Source organism: Taeniopygia guttata, chromosome 18 (assembly GCF_048771995.1).
Source record: "Taeniopygia guttata chromosome 18, bTaeGut7.mat, whole genome shotgun sequence".
Classification (NCBI taxonomy): Eukaryota; Metazoa; Chordata; class Aves; order Passeriformes; family Estrildidae; genus Taeniopygia; species Taeniopygia guttata.
In genome coordinates, this window is record NC_133043.1 from 2,080,328 (window position 1) to 2,096,136 (window position 15,809).

At 59.7% G+C, this 15,809-nt stretch overlaps 1 protein-coding gene across 22 annotated transcripts in view; it reads left to right on the forward strand.

Annotated features, from left to right (window-relative positions):
• Positions 1–15,809, forward strand: part of RBFOX3 (RNA binding fox-1 homolog 3) — a 133,552-nt gene that overhangs the window by 96,280 nt on the left and 21,463 nt on the right. For 19 of the 22 annotated variants that reach the window (XM_030287088.4, XM_030287078.4, XM_072936999.1 and 16 more), the window contains one exon: positions 7,009–7,053. The exons of the other annotated variants lie outside the window; for them this stretch is intronic. The gene's annotated coding sequence lies outside the window, so the exon portion shown is untranslated. The remainder of the gene's footprint in view (positions 1–7,008; positions 7,054–15,809) is intronic. 22 annotated transcript variants of the gene reach the window in all.

A 15,809-nucleotide genomic window follows, 5' to 3' on the forward strand; every position in this document is an offset into this window, starting at 1 on the left:
GGTCTCTCTGTGCTTAAAGTCCAGAGGGGACAGGACACACTGTTGGGATAGACCCTGAATGTGAGCGTCCCAATCATCAGTGCAGCAGTAGCAGCAGGAGCACCCCAGGGTGTCTGGGGAGCAGAACATGCCTGTTTCCCTGGGGCTGGTATCCCCACTGCTCCTGGGGTGCACGCTGTGTCCTTTGGAGCTGGCACGCAGAGCTGCTCCTGCCTGGGCACGGAGCTGAGGGCACCCACGGGCCCGGCACCCTGCCTGCAGCTGGGCTCACCGCAGAGGGGGCTCGTTCCATTTACTTTCATAATTTTTCGTTTCAAGATGAAATTAGGCTACATAAAGAAAACCCCAGCCTTTTTCTTCAGCACTGCATCAGTACATCCCTCGAGGGGAAAACACTCACACGGAGGTTTTCCTGCACTTTGCTTGTCCTCGTGTCTCCACTCAGTGCTTTCAGAACGCTCACCCCTGGCTAGTTCCCCTCACATTGGGTTTGGTGCTTTGGAGTTTGTTTCCTTTTTTGCTATTGTTTTCAATCAATTTCACAGTAGGTTTGTGGTTGAGATAAAAGCATTCCCTGCTCTCCGCTTGCCTGGCAGCGTTTTGTGTCTCTGTGTCCCTGCTGATGCCACCCCAGGGTGAGCAGGGTGTGTGGGGGCTCCTCGTCCGTGGCTCACCTACCTCTGCTCCAGGGCTCGCTCTGTGCCCAGGTGTCCACAGCCAAGGATGATGATCCTTGATCTTCTCTCCAAAATCCATGATCTTCTCTCATGGTTGCATCCTGCTCAGCTACTCCATGTTCCTGCCGGCTCCTCCAGCCTCTCTGGTCCCCCTGTCCCCACTGACTTCATCCCAGGTATTCTCCTAGCTCCACATCCTGGTGTCATCCCAGGGTGGATCCGTCTCCTTGTGCTGTGTCCCGCCAGGTTCTCGGGGAGAGCTTGAGCCACAGGTTAATTTACGGCGTGTGGGGAGCGCGGAGGGGAAGAGCATCTGCCCGCTAAATAAGTCATGAAGCCGGATCCCAACAGCACAATTAGAATCCTCCGTTAATGATTATTTATGGGGCTGGGAATGCTTATTTAACCTGACTATATTAAATATTAAACCAAATTATAATATTTATACCGGTATTTACAACAAAAGGAGGTGGTGGGCGGCTGGGGCAGCGGCAGGTGAGTGAGTGAGTGAGGTGTGTCCAGTGCCAAAGGGCTTGTGGGCAGCACTCAGGGGTCGTGGGGACCAGAGGAGCAGTCATGCCTCTGTCCCTTACCCCAGCCCAGCCATAGCCTTTAAGCTAAGTGGCAGGAATGCTGCTGGAGGAAAAGGAAAGACTTTTGGGTGGGAGATGGTGTCTCCTAAGAAAGAGAAATATCAGTCATCAACTGGGGCAGCAGAAGCCAAAGGAGCCCCCCCGGCTGGTGTGTGGTCAGAGGGATGTGCTGTGCCAGAGCAGTGCTTCGCTGCTTTTGTCACCTTGGAGTTGGAGGTGACAGCTGGGCCCTGGGGTCTCTGCTTGGGTGACTGCTGCATGCTGGAATGCCAATCCTTATGGCAGAGCCATGGCTCCAGTGCCACCAGCCCCTGAAGCTGCAGGAGTTCGGTGCAGATCCCTGTGTGCTCCTGAGCTGCTGGGATTGCGGGTTCTGCAGCCTGTTGCAGATAAAATGATGATTAAGGGGTCCCACCCTATAAGCAGACAACCATGTTGACCTTATTTAGGCTCCTAATCAATTTGCCCCTGGTGTGATTAATTGAGATGCTTGCCATCGATTTTCTGTGAGACAGGAGTGGCTGATGTGGGATTCAGTGGGATGCCTGCAGGGAGATCTCTGCAGCAGCTGTGCAAGGCTGAGCTGTGGAGTTCTCAGCCAGGCAGGATTATCCCAGCTCTCGTCGGCCCTGGCTCCCAGGGCAGCCTCTGGCTGCTGCCCACGGGAGGTGCGAGGGCTGGTCCTGGAGCTGCAGGTGGGTTTGCACTCCCTGGGAGCTCTCCTGCCTCCTGCAATGGTGCCATGGCTACGGTACCTGGGAAGGACAATGTGCTCTTCTGAGTGAGCCAATAGCTTGGGAAAGAGTCCCCATTGCCCGTGCCGCTGTCAAACACTCTGCAAGGGGTGGTGGGACCTCTCCCCGAGGTGTGGCCCCTCCCCGAGTGTCCCTGATGGAGGGGTTCTGGGATCACCAAGCACCAGGAACCACATGGGAGCCGCCAGAGGGGGAAAGGCCCTGACCAGAGCCACCAGCTGGGGACGAAGGACCGACAGCACGGATGATTGGAAAGGATTTTCTAGCTAAATTGCTGAGCAGATGGATTTACCCTGGACTGGTCCTTGTGGACTCTGGAACATTTTCTCTTCTGTCACAGTTCCTTTTTATGACCTGCCATTTGCTCCAGCAAGCGAGAAGTGAGCCCTTGGCACACAGCTCCTGCTCCGGCTGCGGTTCAGGAACACAGCGGCTTTGCTGCCGGGAGCCACGGCTCCTTTTCAGGAAAGTGCTGGGGCCTGGCAGGATGCCCCTGCCCACTCTGGCTCCCCGGGCTCATGGGGGCTGGCAGGGGCTGGAGGGGTGGGAAGGGGCAGCAGCGGCGGAGGCAGAAGAGCTGGCAGCGCCAGCATGGGGCACACTGTGCCAGAGATGCAGCCACGGGTTTATAACACATCATTACAGTGACCACCTGCAGTGGGGGCACGTCCAGCAGGGCTCCAGATGGGAGGCTGTGGTGCAGGAGAGGTGTGAAGCCACATCCCAGCGTAGGAGATCCCTCTGTGGTGGCAGCATGGGCAGAGGGACAGTGGTGACTCAGGGGAAGGACTGGGTTTTCCCCTCGCTCCGCCATCAGTGCTTCCATGCAGTGATTCCATCATCAGCACTTCCACATGGTGATTCCTCCAGCTCTTTGGGCTTCTACTGTCCCAGCTGGTGACTGATATTTCTCTTTCTTAGAAGAAGGGGAAAGACAACACAATCTTCCACCCAAAGCCCTTCCCCTTCCTCCAGCAGCATTCCTGCCATTTACATTAAAGGCTATAATGGGTTGGAGTAAATGGAGCAGGTTTGCAATTAGTTTTCCAAGTACTTATCTCATTAAAGTAAATGAATTATTGATTTAGTGACACTCATGCTTTTAGTGAGCAGCACAGTGCCATCCCTGCTCCGTTGCTGGCTCCCCGCAGGCGGCCCTTGCACGCCTGCTCCCCTGAGCACACGCGTGTGGGCGCGTGGGCAGCGAGCGACCTTGGCTTTGGAGCCAGCCCTGCCACGCCAGGCAGGACAGCCGTGTCCATGGGAGCAAGAGCGTGCCTTGGTGAGGGACCCTGCTGAGCTGTGGCTGGGAGCAGACCCCGCGGGGAGGGATCTGCTGGGGACCTGCTGCCTGAGCACGTGGCAGCTGTGCCAGGACACCTCCAGCCAGCCCATCTGTGCTGTGCAGAGGATGACAAGGGAAGGAAGAAGGCAGCTCACCCATGCCACTGGTGCTTGGCTTGGGTCTGTTAGTGCAGCACAGGGCTGGCATGGGGCTGGCAGGCAGTGTGAAGAGCTGCATGCGGCTCCTCCAGCCATCCCGGCACTTGCAAGGGTAGGGATCGGGGTGTGGGGGGTGCTCAGCGCTGGCAGTGTCTGGCAGAGTGTGGATGCAGGAGGATGAAGCACTGACAGGCTGTGCTGGAGCCAAATGCTCATAGCTGAACCTGCCACCCCCAGCGAGCTGCTGATTCAGCACTTTTGCACTCCTCTGTACTGAGATTTAATCTCTCCTGTAAGCTAAAACACTCCATTAATGGAAACCTGCCTGCTCGGAGCTGCCCCTCGCCTCTGTCCAGGCGGGAAGGGCTGTGCTGTCCTGCTGAGGCTGTCCAGGCTGGCAGAACAGCTACACACACTCCCCTGCAGCTCCCTGCCCGTGTCGGAGGGTGCCATGCGGGGCTGGGGCAGGGATGCCAGGAGTGCCAGGCTCCTCCGGTGGTGCCTGCTGTGCCAGCGGGTGCCCCGTGGCTCACGGAGGGTTCCACGAACGGCACTGGAAGCACTTTGATCTCCTCTCCAGCAGGAAGGAGGTGGTGATGCCGCAGGAGCCGCAGTCACCGGGTGGGAGGAGGTGCCAGTGGCCAGCAGAACTTGCAGGAAGGATTTTGGCTGGGAGGTTCACAGCTGTTACTCAGGTGGGGTGGGAGGAGGTGCCAGTGGCCAGCAGAACTTGCAGGAAGGATTTTGGCTGGGAGGTTCCCAGCTGTTACTCAGGTGGGGTTTGGTGGCCAGCGATGCTGGCGTGGGCTGTGCCGGGTGTGGCAGTGCCACACTCTCAGCTCTGCCCCCCGAGGGACCTGCACAGGAGCTGGTGCTCAGCCCCGTGCCAGGACCCTCCCAGCAGGGACAGGCTTCCAAAGTGGGGGCAGCACCATGTGTTGTCCCTGTCCCCAGCATGGGACCGCTCTTCCCAGACCTAAGCTGATGTTTGGAGGGCTCTTCTGAGCAGTCCTAGAGCTGTCCTGCTGATGGCCCCTTACCCACCCCACCAGGCTCCTCTGGGCACTGCTCGAGCCTCTGGTGTCTCAGCTCCTGCCCAGCAGTGTGGAACGGCCCTGGCTCGGCCCCAGGCAGAGCGGGATCGTGGGGAAACGTGTCCTGAGAGCTGCTGTGCAGGAGCCAGCCTCTGCCCCAGCCCCTGCCCCTCCTGCCCCTGCCTCCAACGCTGCTGGGAACGGGATGTTTTATATTCCTTAGCTGGGAAAAAAAAATCCCTTCTCATTTAATTAAAAATGTTGACATTGTGCCTGGCTATCCCACCCGCCGGAGAAGGTGGTTATAAATTAAACATTAAACCTTTAATGGCCCATAAAGAAATTTTTGCTGCTGTTCTGTATATGGGGATATAAATAGAGAGGGCTGTGGGGGGAGGGGTGGGACATTATTGTTCCTCAGCCAGATAATCTTTGCTAATGAATTTAATTAAAAGCAAAATTAATTTAGGATTTTTGGTGGAAGGAACGGGGTTCAAATGTACTTTGAGAAACTACCAAGAAGTTTCCCAGCAGATGAGAGCCAGGCCTGCCTCGGTTGCAGCATGGGCATAGGGGCTGATGAGGTGCAGCTTCCGTGGGATCCGTGCAGCTGGGTGACACAGGCTGCATTTCTTGTATAGAGCCCCTGATTCTCATCCAGGTTTAGCTGGGCTGGGATCACCTGTTCTGGCAGTGGGTCCCTTTGAGGCTTTGTGAGATTCCAGGTAGAGTTGGTCAGCCTGGACTGCTGCCAGAAAAGGAGAGACTGGACCAAGATCCCCCCACCCCGATCTGGCCCAGAGCTGCTCCTGCCTCTCTCCCATCAGTGCTGTGCCACATGTTTCCCTCTCCGGCGTGGGCCTGTGTGGACAGGGAGGCTCTGGCTGAGCATCCCATCCATGTGTACCAGGACCACCAGAGGTTTCTGCCCGGGCTGGAGCTGTGCTTGGTGAGTCCCTGTCTGTGCCAGCAAGCATGGCACATCCCAGCTGAGGCACATGCTGGCTGCAGGGCCCCACGGTGCTGTGGGGAGCTTCTCAGAAGGCGCCTTTCTTGGGAAATGTGTTTGGGAAATGCGGCGTTGCCCATCGCTGAGCCTCCCCCAGGAGCGCACAGCGTCAATTATTCATTGCAGAGCAGGCAGGCTGGGCTCCCAGCACTCCCAGCACTCCCAGCACTCCCAGCACTCCCAGCCCTGCTGCTGGAGTGCTCTGGGCTGCTGTGCCAACTCCAGCTCCCAGCCGGGATCCTGCTGGGCGCTTCTTGGCGAAGCCATGGCAGAGCTCAGGAGTGGTGGCTGGGGGCAGGAGGGTCTGCCAGGCCTGCAGGGGCAGGGGTGTCAGCATGCTGCTGGGAACCAGGGAGTTCCCAGGCGTCTTTTTTAGGACACCCACATCCCACAGCTGGGTCTGCCCTGGCCTGGCAGGAGGGGAGACCCCCGGCCTGGTGAACGCATTGTGCTGGGTGAGAGTGTTTGGAGGGTTTTTATCATACGAGTGCTAATGGAAGTCAGCACCAGCCTAATGAGCTGTACTCCTCCATGAATCTGATTCATTGAGGCAGGAATTACCATAATTGATTATCCTGCTGCGCGGCTGAGAACCGTGTTTGCTAACAGGAGTGCCTGAGAACGCTCTCCGTGCTTCCTGAGCCACCACCAGCGTGGCCTCCGGGCCATCCGTGGGCCCTGTGCTCTCCGGGACCGGCCGTGAGCTCAGAGCAGCGTCCGGGCACGGGGTCCCTGCACCCGCACTCGGGACCCTCATCTTGGGGTGCTGGCCCTGCAGTGGGGGCTCAGCAGCTCCAGAGCTGCTGGGCAGGTGGGACTCAGTGCTCACTGGCCTCCAAAGCAGCAGGTACAGACACACACAGCCCCTCCTCCTCCTTTAGCCACTCCTGGGATGTGTCAGCCATTCTCATTATTTCTGAGGGTCTAACGTGCTTGATGAATGTTTGCGTTGGCCATGCTGCAAAAGCCAATTAGCTGAAGTGCGTTTTCTTTGAAATTTGGCTTAATTTCCAAGAAGTGCCCAGAGCCAGGAGAGCAGCAGAGCCGCGTGCCGCAGGGATTGCTCCTCGCAGGAGTCACTGCTGCTGTAGGCAGAAGGCTTGAGATGCACCAACCCAGATGTGCAGCCAGCGCTTGGATGACACCCGTGCCCTGTCCCACCCCGTGGGGGTTTGTGGGGCTGTGCTTGCAGGGTTCTGGGGGAGCCCAGGAACGGGCATGTGGTCACTGGGAGCTGGATGGCTTCGAGGTGCACTGGTGGAGCTGAAGGGGGGGTTCCTGCACCCATCACCCTGGGCATGGTGCTGGTGGGTGCTGATGATGCTTGGCTGCCCTGGGCTCCTGGCCAGCACTCTTTCCCAGTGCCCGGGAATAACACTCACGTCCCTGCTCATATCCCAACACTGTGCAGTCGATGAGCAGACAGCATTGACTGTAACAGGTTAGTGATGATGATCATTGATTTTAATTCTTCCTCCTCTTCCCTGTCTTTTCTAGAGAGCCCAGTGCAAGCGTCGCGGGAGGAGCTGGGCTGAATAAGAGGTATGGAGGGTTCGGATCCCAGCGGCCGCGTTGGGCTCTGCCTCGGCTGCTCCTGGGGTCCGTCCTGCACGCTGAACCTGCATGTGTGGGGCTGGCAGTGGGGGCTTGGCATGGGGCTGGCCAGGGCAGGGCAGCACCCTCAGCCTGTGGCTCAGGGATCGGGCAGGGGCTGGTGGGCACAGAGCTGTGCTCGGGGCAGGGATGGGAGGAAGGCTGCCCCCTCCCCTCTGCCAGCAGCCCCCGGCTTCCCCCACGCAGGTGTGACACGAATCCTGCATGAGGAGAGCTGAGACTGACGTGCCTGTGAGTGTCTGTGTGTGCTGACTTGCTGTCTGTCCGTACTCTGCGGCTCCCAGGAGCCATCCCTGGAGGAGCCAGGATCCTTGTCCTTACTGGGGGCAAAGAGCAGCCCACAGCCCCATTCTGACGCGGACCTGGCAGTTGCCCACCACAGGATGTTTGTGCCCAGGGTTCTGGGAGGCGTCACAACAGCTCACAGTGTCCCCAGGCTGAGGCAGGTCATGGTTGATGTGTGTGAAAGGTGGACCAGAGCAGGTGCCCTCTGCCAGCCTGGTGCCTGGTGGTCAGGTGTGCATGGCTCCTTCCTGCCCCACCCTCACTTTACTGGACTTTGCAGCAGTAGGAGGACCCCATCAGAGAGGGGACATTGCATCCTCCCAAGGCCCATCCCACTGAGTACAGTGCTCCCCCGTCAAAGCCAGTGGAGCAGAGGAGCAAAGAAAGCTGAGGGGCTGGAGAGGATGAGGGTGGTGCATCCATAGCTCTGGGCCCTGACATGGGCTGGGGGTGCCAGTGGGACCAGGGGGTGATGGGGGCCAGGGCAGTGGCACTGTGCTACAGGAGCTGCCCACATGCAGAACATTGAAGAGGTGTCTGGCAGAGGAACGCTCCCATCCTTGGCACATACAGGACAAGGAAGGAGGTGACCTGCTGGGAGGGGATTGTGGTCTGGAAGAGTCCTGAGATCCCGTGGGAAATGTGGAAAAAGAGCTGCTAGCAGGAGCAGGAAGGCTGGGTAGGAGCAGGGCTTGCAGGGAGCCAGGATGAACTGGAGGGAGGAAGGCTGGGCTGTGACTGTGGGCCTGGGGGACATGTGCTGGTCAGCCACAGGGGGAGGGCTGTGGGGCCGGGCTGCCCTCGCCCGTGTGCCTGCTGATGTCCTGGTGGTTCACTTGCTGTGCTGAGGAGGGGCTTTGCTCCCTCCCAGTGCCCTGCTGTGTGTGGGGTCGGAGGGCACAGGTCAGCCCTGGGGCTGTGGCCACTGTTGTGTCCAGAGGAGGGGAGGGCAGCGGGATGGGTGTCCTGCAGCTCAGCTGCCCCATGCCTGCTCTGGGTGAGAGCTCTGGGATCTGGCACAGGGATGTTTATGCAGGTGTGGGGGGCTGCAGTGAGAGGAGGTGGAATGGTGCTGGGAAGACAGCTAGGGAGGTGCTCCTGCTGCTGTCCCTGCCCAGTGATCCCCAGGTTTTGTCTGCTGCTGATGGAGGGGTTTCATTCTGCTGCACTGGGCCCCTCTGTCTGTCCCATACAGCAGGGTTGGGGGTCTGGCAGGCTGGGGGGGGGTCCCAAGTTCACAGCTGGGGCTGCATTTACAGGGCACAGAGAGGAAAGGGTTTGGATCACTGAGATATAAGAGGGAGCAGGGAGCCCCCCGCCCCAGCTGCCTGCAGTAGTGCCTCTGCTGCTTTATCACCCTCTCCTGGTGCTGAATTATTGAGAGTGTTGCTCTCGTTTATTGCTGTGCTGGAGGAGAGCTGCTTCCATCCTGGTGCTGCTCTGAATATGATTATGGGGCTGTAGATGTCAGAACCAGCTGGGCTCTGGAGACCAATCTGCTGCCCCCCTCACTCCTCTGCTTCCCTTATCCTTATTTATTCCCTCACTACCACGCCTGGTTCAGCACTTGTGGTCCCCTTGCTCCTTCCACTGCATGCCCCTGGAGGACGGAGATTTAGTGCCCGAGGAGCAGCACTGCCTGGCTGCCAAGCCTGCACTGTGCCGGGGCAGCTGGGGCTGGTGTGCAGGACCCCCTGACCTATCCCCAGGGCCCACGCCGTGTCCAGCCCTTCGCTGTGTCCTCTGTCCCGTCCTGCTGCTCTCTCCCAGCATCTGCTGGGGGGCAGTGCTGGGGCTCAAGGAGGGAGTGGCTGCCCTGGAGCTGGTTGGGATTTCTGGGTGCCCTCTCGTGCAGTCCATGGTGGCCACATCCCGGGCTCCAAGGACTGTCCCCATGGCTCCCCAGTGCACTTGGGGGCTGGGGGCTGCTGGCGCTGTCTCCCTCGGGCTGGGGCTCCCAGGACAGATCCTCCCAGGTGGAGCACGGCTGAGCATCCCTGCCGGCCGGGCCCAGCGATGGGAGCAGGGGGTTCTGGCATCCACCGCGGCCGGGAGCCGGCTGGCACCTCGCAGGTTAACTGTGAGCGGCGGATTCCCTTATTGACAGGGTAGCTTGAAAAATGCTGAGGCAGGACATCGGCTCCTCGGAGTGTCAGCGGAGCCCACGCTGCGCCAGCGAGCGCCCACACTGCTGCTGCCGTGGCCCCCGGCACCCAGCCCGGTCCCGGACCCTCTCCCCAGCACCCCACTCACCCCTGGGGCTCACCATTCCCTTTGGTCCTCGAAGACACCGCAGAGGATTTCATTTTTTTCTTCCTCTCCCATTTTTCCCCGGGTGGATAAGGCGCAGCGCAGCGGGGCTGGCCCGGCTGTCCGGTACCGGGGGCTGGACCCGGCTCCGAGCGGCTCCGGGCACTCACCGCCGGCCCTCGGCGCCGGAGCCGGACAGCCCAAGGGGACAGAGCCACCCCGGAGCAGCAGTGGCCGCACCGGGAGCAGCCCATCACCCTCCCAGTGACCTCCACAGAGCGCCTCAGCCCCGCCGCTGCCATGATGTATTTTTGGGTAGGTACCGCTGCCAAGGGTGGGCACTTCCCTCCCTGTCTGCTGAGGTATCGCTCAGGATTGGGGTGCTTTTGCCCTGGCAGCAGCAGGCAGGGGCTGGGCTGCGCTGCTGGGGACAGGCCTGGCCTTGGGAAGGACCAGGGCAGCGGGCAGGGGTCCCTGCCTGGGCATCCCCAGCTGCCCTCCTGCTTCTGCACCGCCCTGTCTAGGCTCCGTGTGGTGCTGGCCGTGGGCAGAAGCTGCCTCCCCTGCCTGGCACCAAACCCCTGCCCCAGCTGTACTGGGGGGGTCACTGGTGGGTTCTGGCTCCTGCCCAAGGGCTGTCCTGGGAGGGGGCATGGGTCTGTGCTGAGTCTTTCACAGTGCCCACCCAGGATCTTGACAGATGCTTATGGGGCAACCCCCACATTTTATCCCAGGCCTGAAATTCCTGAGGCTACTGAGGGGATCCTACCATGGGGACCCTGAGCTCCCTGAGATCCCCTTGTGGACCCCAAAATCCCTCCACAGCAGTCCCTGCTCAGGGGTTTGAGGCGTGGGGGGATGTGTACCCTACTGAGCCCAGAGCGAGGGGCATGGCTGGGGAGTGGGCTGGGCACAGGGGCTCAGCTCTCCCTGCTCTAGCAGAGCACAAGGCCATGGCTGGACAGGGGACAGGCTGAGACCTACCCAAACATGTCAGAGCTTGGTGCAGGGATGGAGAGGAGGGGACGGGACAGGGTCTGTCCAGGCCCTTTGCTTGGGCTGGACACTCAGTGTGGGGGTGAGCCCCAGTCTGGGTGCAGCTGGGACAGTGAGCAGAGGGCAAGGAGCTGGAGCCAGCAGTGCCCCATGGAGCTCCACTCCCTCCCCAGAGCTGCAGGAGCTGGGCTGTATCAGGCTCTGCACCACCCGAGGGTCTTCCCATGGCATCCTAGCCTACCAACTGGGGCTGCAAGCATGTGGCACCTGCTCCTTCCACCTGCTCCCTCCCGCTCCATCTGAGTGGTGAGGGGCAGGGGCAGCAGCAGTCTGGTGGGGCTTACATGCTCCAGGGAGTTGTGCTCCCCTGCATTTGGGAGCAGGGAACAGAGTGGGCAGAGGCAGGCAAAGGGGGATGTGGGGAAAGGAGCTTATGAGGAGGAGGAAGAACATACTGGGAATTCATTTTTTCTCAGGAAGCATTTTTCAGGTGTAAGGTGCTTTGTCATGAGGGATGTCGGCGCTGCCATGGCTCCAGCGCCTGTCAGGGCTGGCACAGCCTCCTGCCTCGGTGCTAATTCTGCCCAGGGACTGAATAACCCACCACAGCTGCAAGAGCAAAGCAGAGCTGGGTGGCTTTGCAGAGCTGGGCCTCGCAGGCACGGGCAGCGTGGGGTGCCCGTTCCCACAGAGCTCCAGGCACAGCATCCCACACCGCACTGGCTGTGGGGCAGTGGCACTCCAGGGTCCTGTTCCCTGTCCCCTGAGGTGCACAGAGCCAGGCAGCCCGGGACAGCCAGTCCCAGCACTGCATGGTGGCATCCCCAGCTCTGCTGGAAGGGCAGGGCGAGAGCTGTGCTCCCGGCAGAGCCGTGAGCGTCATTTCTTGGCGTCGTGGGCATCTCTCCGTGGCAGCGTGGGAGGAAGCAGAGGGTCTGGTATCCCTGTGTGACAGGAGCACTGTGGTGGCTCTGTCATCAACACCTCAAGGGGTCGAGATGCCAAAGCAAAATGTCTTCAAATTAACAGTACTTCCAGATAAATTAGGTGTGTGTAGGGCAAGGGGAAGAAGGGGTCTATAAATACTCGGATTTATAAAGTGTGCCCTGGGTCACAGCACCTGTTTAACACTAGCATCCTCTATGTGCATTTAAAAAATCTTATGAGGATGGAGTGTTTGCTTCTGGAGTACCTCCAGCCTGGTGTTCCCCCGTGCCCACTTCACCTGTCTGCTGCTCGGGTGGGTCCCAGCCCAGTGCTACTGCCCACCCTGGCAGTGCCACATGCACCCCTGCTTGGGGTGGCTTGGACCCCTCCTGTTGTGTGCCATGTGCTGGCACCCTGGGGGCTGCTGCTAAAGCCTCCCAGCAGCCTGTGAGGCACAAGGCTGCCAGTTCAGAGGGAGCTTTTTTTGGGAACCCTTTGTCAGGCAGTGAGCTGGTCTCAAGGAAGAGGGGAACCCTGGGAATGTGGCATTTCAGGTTCCTGGTCTGCAGTTGCTCCTTTCCTTGCATCATCCTCCATCAGTCCTTCCTCCTTCTCGATCTGTGCTGGGCCTGGTGGTGCTGGTGGTGGCCCCAGGCTTGGTGGTGGCCCTGGTCCCAGCAGTGGTGGCCATGGTCCTGGCCCTGGTGACCTGCCAACACGGTACATCCATTTGCACTGCCCACCTGGCCTGTGGGCTCGAGGTGTTCAGCAGCAGCTGCTCTGCCACAGTGCTGTTGCTGCATGTTAATTCTCATTTAGTCCAGGGAGCCTAATTGCCATTTCATGTAAATATTTTGCCAAATGAAAGGGGCTTCAGGAAGGGTGGCGTGGGCAGAGGTGAGGAGCCAGGCACAGTGACAGGCTCCAGCTCCTGCTGCCCAGCCAAGGGTGTCAGCTGTGTCCCCGTGGAGCTGCCCCCGTGTCTCCTGCAGGCAGTCAGGGCGTGGATGGGACTGGCTGCTGGAGGTCCCTGTGTCCCTGTTTGTGCTGGATGATGGGGACAGGGGATGGCTGCAAGGAGGTGCCATTACATGGAGAGCACCAGGGCTCCTTTCCCTGCCCATGTGGCTCGAGGGCAGAGGAGAAGGGGTGACACAGGCGGCTGTGGAACATCCCCAGGTGCTGGCCCAGCTGCTGTCCTGTTCTGCGCAGTGCTGGCAGCTCTGGCCAGAGGTTGGCAGATCCCCAGGCCCTTCCTGTTCCCCCACAGTGGGTCAGGAACACTTAACGGGGTGTTTTTTTTCCCTGGATCCCATTACACTTCCATGTGCTTTCCCTCCGTTCCTGCTTCCCTCCTGCTGCCACAGCTGCTGTCTCAGATACTGGCTGTGGTTCAGTTGCAGTCCCCTCCTCACCTGGTGAGGTCATACCTGGGTGCTCCATCTTTGGGAATTCAGAGCAGCCACTCAGAGTGTCTCCAGTGACCTCTGAGAGCTGCTGGAGGAGGAGGAGGAGGGAGCAGGGAAAGATGGAGAGGTTTAAGAAGTGCCAAGGAGGCTGGTCAGTCCCTTCTCGCTGTCCTGGTCCATGCCCTAAGTTGGGGCCATCCCCGTGGCCAAGGTACTGGGGACATGGGACCTTCCTTGCTGCACAGATGTTCTTTGTCACACAGCAGCTCAGATCTGTCAATGCCTTCATCTAATTGCTTGATGTCTTTGAATAACTACTAATGAGCTTTTAATTAATGAATGCCTCGGCTTGGGGGCATTTTGGAGTGGGTGGGAGGAGAGGATTAGGTTGGTACCGCTGTCCCTGGCTGCTGGTGGGCTGCCAGCACTGCACTCACAGGATGACCCCAGGGAGGCCGGAGCACCTGATCTCCCTGGTCCAGCCTCGATGGCCCTCGTGGCAGAGGTCATGTCTGCCTGATCTGCAGCCCTCCTTGGCAACTCTCATGAGTGTCAGCATCTGGCTTTGCCACGTGGGAGAGTGCTGCAGGGACCCCGGGGTCCTACTAAACACTGGAGCCCCTGGGACACGCAGTGCCCCCATGGCTGTGCACTGTGCCCCCATGGCAGGTCCCGGGCACCGCACCGTCCCCTCTGCTGGGAGAGGATCCGCAGGGCTCCCAGGGTCGGAATCTGGGCATGGAGCTGGGCCAGGTCTGGGCTGGCAGCAGCTCTGACAGGTGCTCAGTGCTCGGTGCAGCCCCGTGCAGGGCTCTTGGCACCTGGATGTGCCACAGCCGTGCCACCATGTGCTCAGCAGGGCTGGGGCACGGGGCTCCAGGCAGACCCCTGGGCCTCGTTCCTCATGGATACATTTCCCAGATGGAGGAGGCCTGAACTTTTCTGGCATTTCCCAAGGAGAGGGTGGCACCTCACTGCTGCCTCAGGCACCTCCCAGCAGCTCTGCGCTGTGCGGCGGGTCCCTCCCGGTGCCTGGAGCAGTCAGATGTGCTGCACTGTCCCTGGAAGTTCTCTCAGTGCTTTGGGGGTACGTGCCCACCAGTGCTCCCAGTGCAGACTCTGTCCCTTGGCTCCAGCACCCAAACAGTGGCCAAGACCACTCCTGTCCCAATGCCATTGTGTTCTCCCTCTTCCAGAAAACAAAATCAAGGAGCCCTGAAGGGTTCGTTTAAAATAAATAAAAAATTGGGAATTGTGCTGATTTGAAGGAAAGGCAGCCCCATCCTGAGCGGGGGAGCGCAGTGCCAGCCCAGCCCCAAAGGGCAGAGAGAGATGTGCTGAGAACTGCAGCCCTGTGCAACTTCAGCCTTTGATCGTATATCTCACACGTGCCCTTTGCTTTCCCTCTGCTGATATTTATTAGGTTTAATTTTACTGGGACACGGCTGTAAGTGAGACAGATGGAATGGGGTCTGTGCGCCTGGTGAACACATCTTAATTAAACAGATAAATAAACTTTCATTCCAGGAGGCTTCAGTTTCGGAGGTGCTCCTCCAGGGCTGCGGCTCTGCAGAGCTGGGCACAGCCCTGGTGCCACCACCCGTGCTGTTGGCTGGGACTGTGGCACAGCGCTGCTGGGAGCAGCAGGGTGTGAGAACGCAGCCAGTTTTGCCAGCATGGTGTTCCCACCGGAGCTGACTGGGGGCTTGGTGTCATCTCACCTGGCCAGTGTCCCCCAGGGCTCCCCGCTGCAGAGGGACATCTCTGCAGCCAGGCACGCGTTGGTGATGGCAGGAGAAGGGAGAGAGGAGACTCCAACACTCCTCAGCTCCCAGAGCTGTGCCCATTTCGCTGCTGGCTCAGGGCAGTGCCAGCACTTGTGGTGCTGCCACTGGCCAGGAATGCCTTTGAGTCACCCTGGCCGGAGTGGCGCGGGGGAGGATGGGCAGATTACCTCATCCTGGAGCCAGTTCCTGCCTCACGTGGTTTGCTTCAGTTGGGCACTGCAAGGCCAGTGTGCCAGGCTGTGCCCTGCCGTTGTCACCTCCAGGAGCTGCAGTGGAGCCAGACCAGCCCAAGGCCTTTGGCACTGCGTGTTGGCCAGCTCAGAGTGCCCCCACCCTTGCACCAGGGTCTGTGTGGTGCTTGGGTTCGTGCGGGTTCCTGGGGGAGCCCCTCTCCCCTCAACTGCCTGAAGGACTGTGAGGGGACACACTTGTCCTTTCAGAGCTGTCCCACATCCTTCCCCAGGTGCTGGGGTACACAGGAGGACGTGGCACCCAGGGCATGGGGGTCCCTGGGAAGGGAACCTGGAGACCAGCAGGAGAGTGGGGTTTGAGCACCATGGTGTGCTGAAGGGGCCACTGCATCTGTTGTGATCCTTGGAGCTGGAAGGGGAGTGGCTATGGTGGGCACCCACAGGGAGCAGTGCCTGGGGATGCTGTTGGTAGCAGATGCCACGGCTGGACTTTTTTGGTGCCCGGTACCACAAGGTGGTGGTGGTGACAAAGCCTCTTCCGGGCCTGGCATCCCCTCCCTAATCTGGGTCCCTGCAGTCCCTTTGGAGTGGGTTCCCCCCAGTGTCAGGACACTCTGGGAGGGGCTGCCACCCCCTTGGCCTCACACGGCGCATTCTCTGGATAGCTCTTCCGGACCTGTGTGCAGCAGGCTCTCCTGTGGCTCTGGGCTGGCCATGCCACACACTGCTGCTCTGGAGTGTCTGCAGCAGGAGCCGTAACTGCTGCGAGTGTACCAGGATACTGCAGCATGTCACTCTGCCTGGGGATACTGTGGAAAATCCCAGCTCCAAAAGGCTGG